The following is a 9,370-nucleotide window of genomic DNA, read 5'->3' as shown; positions in this document are numbered from 1 at the left end:
GTGCTAAAAAATGATTACCGTGTATTAAATTATAGGCGCTCTGAATATTGATTTTCAGTACCAAATTTTCGTCGAATATATGAAGGTTTCACAGCACAATATTAAACAATTTATGTTCTCAACTTTTTTGATGATCTACATGCATGTTTTTCTTGTATTTTTACGACGTCAACTCAAAAATATGTGTATGTTGTTTAAAACACGTGTAATTAATATATTTTATGATGACTGAAAAAAAACAACTCAACTCAACTGATGTTTATAATTCCATTGATTGTGATAAATAAATTATGTAAAAATAACGATTAATAATGACACACACATGCTTACAACATTACAATGCAAAAAAGCTCCCGTAAACTAGTAAGTCTCAGTGATTTCCACCGTTGTGGAAGAGAGGGAGAGAGGGGGAGAAGAGGGGGATGAGAGAGGAAAAAAGAGGGGTAGAGGAGGGGGGAGAGGGATGGGTATATGGGGGGAGAGGGAGGGATAGAAGAGGGGAAGAGAAGGGGAGTTGAGCGGTAGAAGAGGAGGAAGAGAGAGGGGAGTTGAGGAGGAAGAGAGAGGGGAGTTGAGGGGTAGAAGAGGAGGAAGAGAGAGGGGAGTTGAGGGGTAGAAGAGGAGGAATAGAGAGGGGAGTTGAGGGGTAGAAGAGGAGGATGAGAGAAAGGAGTTGAGGGGTAGAATAGGGTAGAAGAGGCGGAAGAGAGAGGAGAGTTTAAGATTAGAAAAGGGGAAAGAGAGAGGGGAGTTTAAGGGTAGAAGAGGGAAAGAATAAGTGGAGGAGAGAGCAGACAGGAAGGACAGAAGAGGGGGAACGAGGTTGAGAATAGGTTAAAGAGAAATAAGAGTGGAGAGATGTGGTTAAGACAAAAGAAATAGATAAGTACAAGAGAAAATGTCAGTGTTTGGAAGGTAGGCAGAAATAAGAAAGAATTAACGAAAGTCGAGAAAAAAAAGAAAGGTCAGATCTCGTAGTATGCGCGACAAAATACGCATGTACGATGGTGGCTCTTCGAGCCAGTGGGAAAGACAGAAGAGAGGAGACAGATCTCGTACCATGCACGACCACACGTACGAGCGGTGGCTCTGAGAACCGGGCTCGAGAACCAGCACCACTAGTTCCCGTACAAATTCATCCAAGATTTGAAACCCTGGGGTAATGGCATAATACAAAACTTGGAGGTTTATATGGCAAATTTATATTACACTTACCGTGGAAATGTTATTTATATAAATTCTAGCAGTGGTACGAGAAAACCCTACATGGTATAATATCATAGTTTAAAAGCACTATTCTGGAATGACAATTTTTCAAAAATGAGTTAAATGCCATATTTAAGCGATTTAGTATTATTTTTCTGCTTCCGTTTATTGTTTATTCAGTCTTTTTATATTATTATACAATTTTCTATAAATAAATGTATTATCATAATAGCAATGATTTACTGTAGCGCTGTTGGCCATCACAATGAAAGGTGCGAAAAAAAACGCCATGAAAGAAAAAAACTATTTCTTACTTGAGTTGCATACCGGCAATTTTGCGAAAAAGTGACTCTTGAAATATGAAAAATGCTGAAACTGCCACATCCAGACAGACATGGACGCACAAGGCCGCTGCGTAAACTACATGAGACAGATATCACCAATTTAAGGTCGTCACGAACTATATGTATTACAGTGTCCCGCCGACAGCCTGTATTACAATGTCTCGCCGACAGCCTGTAGTACAGTGTCCCTCCGACAGCCTGTAGTACAGTGTCCCTCCGACAGCCTGTAGTACAGTGTCCCTCCGACAGCCTGTAGTACAGTGTCCCTCCGACAGCCTGTAGTACAGTGTCCCTCCGACAGCCTGTAGTACAGTGTCCCTCCGACAGCCTGTAGTACAGTGTCCCTCCGACAGCCTGTAGTACAGTGTCCCGCCGACAGCCTGTAGTACAGTGTCCCGCCGACAGCCTGTATTACAGTGTCCCGCCGACAGCCTGTAGTACAGTGTCCCGCCGACAGCCTGTATTACAGTGTCTCGCCGACAGCCTGTAGTACAGTGTCCCTCCGACAGCCTGCATTACAGTGTCCCACCGACAGCCTGTAGTACAGTGTCCCGCCGACAGCCTGTAGTACAGTGTCCCTCCGACAGCCTGTAGTACAGTGTCCCGCCGACAGCCTGTATTACAATGTCTCGCCGACAGTCTGTATTACAGTGTCCCGCCGACAGCCTGTAGTACAGTGTCCCCCCGACAGCCTGTAGTACAGTGTCCCGCCGACAGCCTGTAGTACAGTGTCCCTCCGACAGCCTGTAGAACAGTGTCTCGCCGACAGCCTGTAGTACAGTGTCCCTCCGACAGCCTGTAGTACAGTGTCCCGCCGACAGCCTGTAGTACAGTGTCCCGCCGACAGCCTGTAGTACAGTGTCCCGCCGACAGCCTGTAGTACAGTGTCCCGCCGACAGCCTGTAGTACAGTGTCCCGCCGACAGCCTGTAGTACAGTGTCCCGCCGACAGCCTGTAGTACAGTGTCCCTCCGACAGCCTGTAGTACAGTGTCCCGCCGACAGCCTGTATTACAATGTCTCGCCGACAGCCTGTAGTACAGTGTCCCTCCGACAGCCTGTAGTACAGTGTCCCTCCGACAGCCTGTAGTACAGTGTCCCTCCGACAGCCTGTAGTACAGTGTCCCTCCGTCAGCCTGTAGTACAGTGTCCCTCCGACAGCCTGTAGTACAGTGTCCCTCCGACAGCCTGTAGTACAGTGTCCCTCCGACAGCCTGTAGTACAGTGTCCCTCCGACAGCCTGTAGTACAGTGTCCCTCCGACAGCCTTTATTACAGTGTCCCGCCGACAGCCTTTATGCTATGACGAACTGTTGGGTTTTTTACCAGAAACAAACTATGTCATCGATGTCAAGCAGGCTTAATAACTGTTGCGGCGTCAGAATCCGGCGAAGTTTTTCGAAATGATCCGGTCGTACAAAACTTTGGTGGCAAAATTGGAAAAGCACGGCGTCCTCGTAAATGTGGATGCACCACGGCGGTAGAGGGGAGGGGATGGAGGTCCATCTACATATTTGTAATGATTGTGCAAGCCTATGATCATGACTTTATAGTTATATTTCTAATGCTGTTTCGTTGAGAAATAACGTACCGTTGTGTCAGACCTGTTATGACCTGTGATTAAGCACTGTATGTGCGACATCATTAGCATGTTGTATTTACGGTACTTTCCGATTAAGTTATTTGACGCCGTCCTGGAAGACGAGGTCATTTCTTGGATACGACATTGATTCTGTTCGTGACATGGTTTAATAAAAATGAGTATATATATTCGACTAAAAAGTCTGCGAAATGGTATATAACTGAACACTATATATATAGTCCATTTTAACGTATATTATATCACATTAATAGATTCTTTGTAAAAAAAACTCCTTCACCAAATGTCGAAATTATATGACTTTCTTTGTTAATGACGCACCATAGTGAAAATTAGAATACCCGTAAATCGATTCACTGACGACAATAAGGTCATCTTTATGATTTGACATCAACAACAACAACAACAACACAATCTTAAGAATGTTTGGAATGACGGAGTATCCTACATTCAAGACGTCAACGTCTGACAACGACTGTTAGTTAGTGTGTTAGTTGGTAGTATGTCTGTTAGTTAGTATTGTATACGTTGATACTTGTATCCTACAAACTACGGTTATAAACAAAGAGTACGATTTGTAACGCTCTGTCCAAAATGCGTGTGAAAGTCATGGTGTGTTGACCAAGGCAACCATTTGAATCCTGAATGAAACGACGAAGGGCGAGCGCCTGTGTCCGGTCTGACAATGGTTGAACCCTGAATGAAACGACGATGGGCGAGCGCCTGTGTCCGGTCTGACAATGGTTGAATCCTGAATGAAACGACGAAAAGCGAGCGCCTGTGTCCGGTCTGACAATGGTTGAACCCTGAATGAAACGACGAAGGGCGAGCGCCTGTGTCCGGTCTGACAATGGTTGAACCATGAATGAAACGACGAAGGGCGAGCGCCTGTGTCCGGTCTGACAATGGTTGAATCCTGAATGAAACGACGAAAAGCGAGCGCCTGTGTCCGGCGAAAGGCGAGTGCCTGTGTCCGGTCTGACAATGGTTGAACCCTGAATGAAACGACGAAAGGTGAGCGCCTGTGTCCGGTCTGACAATGGTTGAACCCTGAATGTAGCGACGAAGGACAAGCGCATGTGTCCGGTCTGACAATGGTTGAACCCTAAATGGAACGACGAAAGGCGAGCGCCTGTTTCCGGTCTGACAATGGTTGAACCCTGAATGTAGCGACGAAGGGCAAGCGCATGTGTCCGGTCTGACAATGGTTGAACCCTGAATGAAACGACGATGGGCGAGTGCATGTGTCCGGTCTGACAATGGTTGAACCCTGAATGTAGCGACGAAGGACAAGCGCATGTGTCCGGTCTGACAATGGTTGAACCCTAAATGGAACGACGAAAGGCGAGCGCCTGTTTCCGGTCTGACAATGGTTGAACCCTGAATGTAGCGACGAAGGGCAAGCGCATGTGTCCGGTCTGACAATGGTTGAACCCTGAATGAAACGACGATGGGCGAGCGCATGTGTCCGGTCTGACAATGGTTGAACCCTGAATATAGCGACGAAGGGCGAGCGCCTGTGTCCGGTCTGACAATGGTTGAACCCTGAATGTAGCGACGATGGGCGAGCGCCTGTGTCCGGTCTGACAATGGTTGAACCCTGAATGTAGCGACAATGGGCGAGCGCCTGTGTCCGGTCTGACAATGATTGAACGTTGTGAGTATATGTAAGTGGCACTGACAAACATTGGATGGATTTTAAGATTTATTTATTTTTAAATCCATAATTAACACATCTGTCTACTAACACTAAATATTGCCTAAATGATACGTACGTATTTTAGATTTGATTGAGGTGTTAATTTTTTTATGTTCAAATATATATCAAATAAAATGATTTCTTTCATGCTTTACAATGAAATATGGGGTTTTAACAGTAAAATAACAACAGTGAAAATATCAATTTGATATTTTCACTGCAAAATAAGGAGTGAAAATATCAATTTTATCTACTTTTAAAATCCTTTGTTGTTACATAAAGAAATATTTTATAAATTTAAATAAATATATAATTGGAAATTAACAACTTACCGTTTATTACCGGTTATCCCGTTTATCAAACATTTTACTGATCTTTGAAGCTGAATGTTCGAACATTTGCTTTCATTCCAAACAAATTACAGACAAAAACAACTGTTCGAACATAAATAAAATTTTATAGCATTTTATCAAATGTATTTTGAACTGTTAACCGTTGTAGTACGTAAAATGAGCTTCCTGGAGAATTCACACAATTTACAGATAGATCCAATATTTTTTTACCCCACCCACATCTCAAAATGTGTCAACAAACTAGCGTGGCATTTACTCTTCTGGAAAACAAACATTTTAAAGCGAAACAGACTGGTCTCTGACAGTAAGATGACAGTATATTAACTTACTATAAAAACACGCGTATATGCAGTCTTAAACTAAGAAGAATGGTTAAAATCCAATGAGTATCCACATTTGTTTTGCTAACACATTTGACCTTCCAAATTTTCATTCTATAAATAGCGGCGTCGTAATTTGGTTAAAATAAAAAGTGTTTTCATTAGTTTTTGGAACATTTGTGCACTAATAATACTTCATTTTTTACTGTTCATAAAGCTTTGCAATAAAAAACGAGCGAATATTAAGCTATAAGAATGAATAGCAGAGAACTATTTCTCAGCAAACCGAAAGTAAAAAAGTTGACAGCTATAATTATGCATGAGGGGCGCCCCACGGGTAGCGGCGTAAAGCCCACCCTTTTCAAAGAAGGGGGTAATTCAGAAATAAATAAAAAAACAAATAAAACTCCGAAAATAAGCATAAAAGAAACAGAAAATTTGTTTATTTCAGTGTAAGATCGTATTTAATTTCACTCGTGATCATAAAAAAACTACATTTTCACTCGTGGCTTCGCCACTCGTGAAAATATGTTTTTCTATGACACTCGTGAAATAAAATACGATCTTACACTGAAATAAACAAATATCCTCTATATCTCCAGATAACCCCACAACCAGGGCCGGATCCAGGATTTGAAATTAGAGAGGGCGTAATTAAGGGGCGTAACCTTTTGTTTTGCGCCCCTGTCTCAAGCCGAACTTTGTTTGGTTCAAAGTGTTGGTAATGGGGTTTGGGGGTACTAACCAAAGATCAATTTATCAATTTTTGGTCCAACTTGGTGCATTTTGGCCGTATTTTATTACTTTTTTCTACTATATTGTATTACTTGGACGATTTGAGGGGGCGGGGGCGCTATTGACCACCATGGTAAAATCTTGATATTTGACTTTGCTGTTTGTAACGTAAAAATTGTAACTTTTTAGCCAGAATTTTGTAACTTTTTAGCCAGAGCCTTACCCATATCAAGTATGTTATAGACGGTGTAAATGTGAAATGAATAATGTTTAACCTACACCGGGCAGTTAAAGGTCTTTTATTTTCTGAAATGTAGAACAATTGTGACTGATGGTGAAACTTGTCTGTGTGATTTTGATCTACGTTAACAACATTCAATGCGAGATAACTGCATCGTAAACTGCACGTAGTGTTAGTAACCGTTACCTCCCTTTGCTGAGCGGACTGTTAGACGATCATTTTAACGCGAATGATGTTTCTTAGTCTAATATTTCAGCGTGAGAAGTGGAGCATGGAACACAGATGTAGTGCTTGTGCAGGCGGAGACCGGGGGCGAAGGCGGTTAAGCCGCTTCTGGGCGCCGAGCCCTCTCAACGTCCATACGAGCTCTGATTGAGGCCGCCAAGGCCGGTACGTTGGATTGGTTGTGTTTCCTTTATTTAGTAGTTTAAAAGATTAATAAGTCGTACCCATGGACAAGTGTTAAAGCTGCACTCTCACAGATTTACCATTTTGACATTTTTTATTATTTTTTGTTTGTTTGGAACATGCCAATTTATACGAAAATTCATGTATACTAGTCATATAAGACTGCTGGTAAAACACTATATTGCAGATTTTTATATTTCAATTCAAATATTGATGTTTTATGCATGTTTCTTAGTAACGGTTTAAGCCATAAAACATTAATTTTGGAACGGAAATATGAAAATCTGCGATCTGATCTTTTGTCAGCAGTCTTTGATCACTGGTTTGCCGATATTGATGCACAAATTTCACATTCCAAGACAAAAAAAAATATAAAAAAGTTGTAAAAACGGTAAATCTGTGAGAGTGCAGCTTTAAATGTACATGAATATATAATATATATTGGGCGTAGCTTATGCGCGTAGATGAATGTAAAAAGCCCTGAAAGAATCAAAACCACCGGTCATTAGAAAAGTGACCCGGCGAATCATAATATACCGCCACCCGGGTCATAATAGTACGACTTTTATTTACGAAGTAAAGTGCACAAATTTCGTAGAGGGTGAGACTTTTTCTAAAGAATAATGGGTGTTGTGATTCTATGGGACTTAAAATACTAAATATGCTAAACTTGTGCTATTCACTGTCGCATTAGCTGTACGTTTATTGTTGATGATCTCGGTTCAGCAGAGTATAGGGCACCTTTCGCAGTACATCAGCCAATTCGAGTAGTACCTCCGGTACCAGGAACCCATGGCAACTCCGAACATTTTGGAGGCATGGCCGTCAGACCTGCCCCCACTTCTCAGCGGTATGTAGAAGGTGCCTTTGTTTGGGCCAACACAAGGACCACGACCTTGTATGAGAATGTCAAACCAGTCGAAGTTACCACTGCAAATCTGTGACTTCACCGTTGGCACCGGAGTTGTGGTTGACACACACTCTATGCCAGCAATGTCCAAAATTACTTTCATCGTGAAGACTACACGGTGTGTTAACCTGGACTCAGACTGTACCATAAACAGTGTCAGCGGATTGTTTCATAACTGTATTGCTTGCACTGCATTGTGTTTTTGTATTTTAAGTGATCGTTATTATAAAACGGTAGTGTGGTGAACTCGTAGTAATGCCTTTTCAGATGTTGTGTTTTCAAACACAGCTTTATCAAACAACATAACGGATATGCATACCTCAGATCATTTAAGTACGCCGTATTCCTACGCATAAACCACAGCTCAAAACTTATGCTGTATGACGTGTTACACTGATTCATATAGTCGCATAGCATGACATTACGTGACAGGGGTTCGTGACCAGGGACGCCCTATGTTTGCGTTGTGTCACGTCTTTGCTGCGCTTGCTCATACTGCACGTCCTTATATTACTCTTTTATCTTACTATTATTTGTAAGTATTTAAGTTGGTTTACAGTGCGAATGTGTGTGTGTTTAAAAATTAAACTAAAGTGCTTCTTCTTGTCTGTCACTCATCATAAAGTTTCTGTACATAATTCGTGTTTTGTACAATTGTATATATTTTATATTGTACCATAAAGCAGCTCCTAATGTAGCACAACGTAATACAACGAATAATATATTATATTAACACCGCGTATAATGACGTTAAGGAGTTCTTTGGGGAAGCGAGGCCACGAAGTAGGATACAAAACGTGTACACAAGCGCATAAGAACGTAGCAACCAGCGGAAACCGGTATATTCACGTTGTGTCACGTCTTTTCTAAGCTAGAGCCACGTTGTACCACGTTCTCGTCACGTTATTACCATGTTGCGTACGTTGAGAAAAAACGCAGGAGAAAAATGTAAAAGCTTTGTTTTCCAGTTCACGTCTGATCACGCTGTAACAACGTTATACCACGTCACATAACGTTCCTATAACTTGGCAAAACGTGATACTGTGACTGGGGTATAGGGGATTCAATATGAAGATGATGCCAGAAATGTCTCGGTATTGCACAAGTTGTTTTACGCCATGGCTGGGTTTTGCGCTCACTGTGGAATATACGAATCACGAGTACAGCTTCCGGTGGAGAGTATTGACCCTTTACGTTTGCATAACGTTAAAAAAACATTTAAATCACTTTTCGAAAGAAAAAATCTTATGCTAGATATAACGCGCGCATAATATTTTTGCAACACTTTTGATGTGTAAGGCTTGTAGTCCAAGACATTGTGTAAGGCAAGTAGTCCATATGGAAGGCCGTTAGTCCATATGGAAGGCCGGTAGTTCATGCATATGCCGGTAGTCTATGTAAAGATCGGTAGTCCATGTGTAAGGCCGGTAGTCCATGTTTATGGTCGGTAGTCCATGTAAAAGCCGGAAGTCCATGTGTAAGGCCGGTAGTCCATGTATAGGCCGGTAGTCCATGTGTAAGGCCGGTAGTCCATGTATAGGCCGGTAGTACATGTAT

Source organism: Mya arenaria, chromosome 7 (assembly GCF_026914265.1).
Source record: "Mya arenaria isolate MELC-2E11 chromosome 7, ASM2691426v1".
Taxonomy (NCBI): Eukaryota; Metazoa; Mollusca; class Bivalvia; order Myida; family Myidae; genus Mya; species Mya arenaria.
This window is presented reverse-complemented; position numbering follows the sequence as displayed.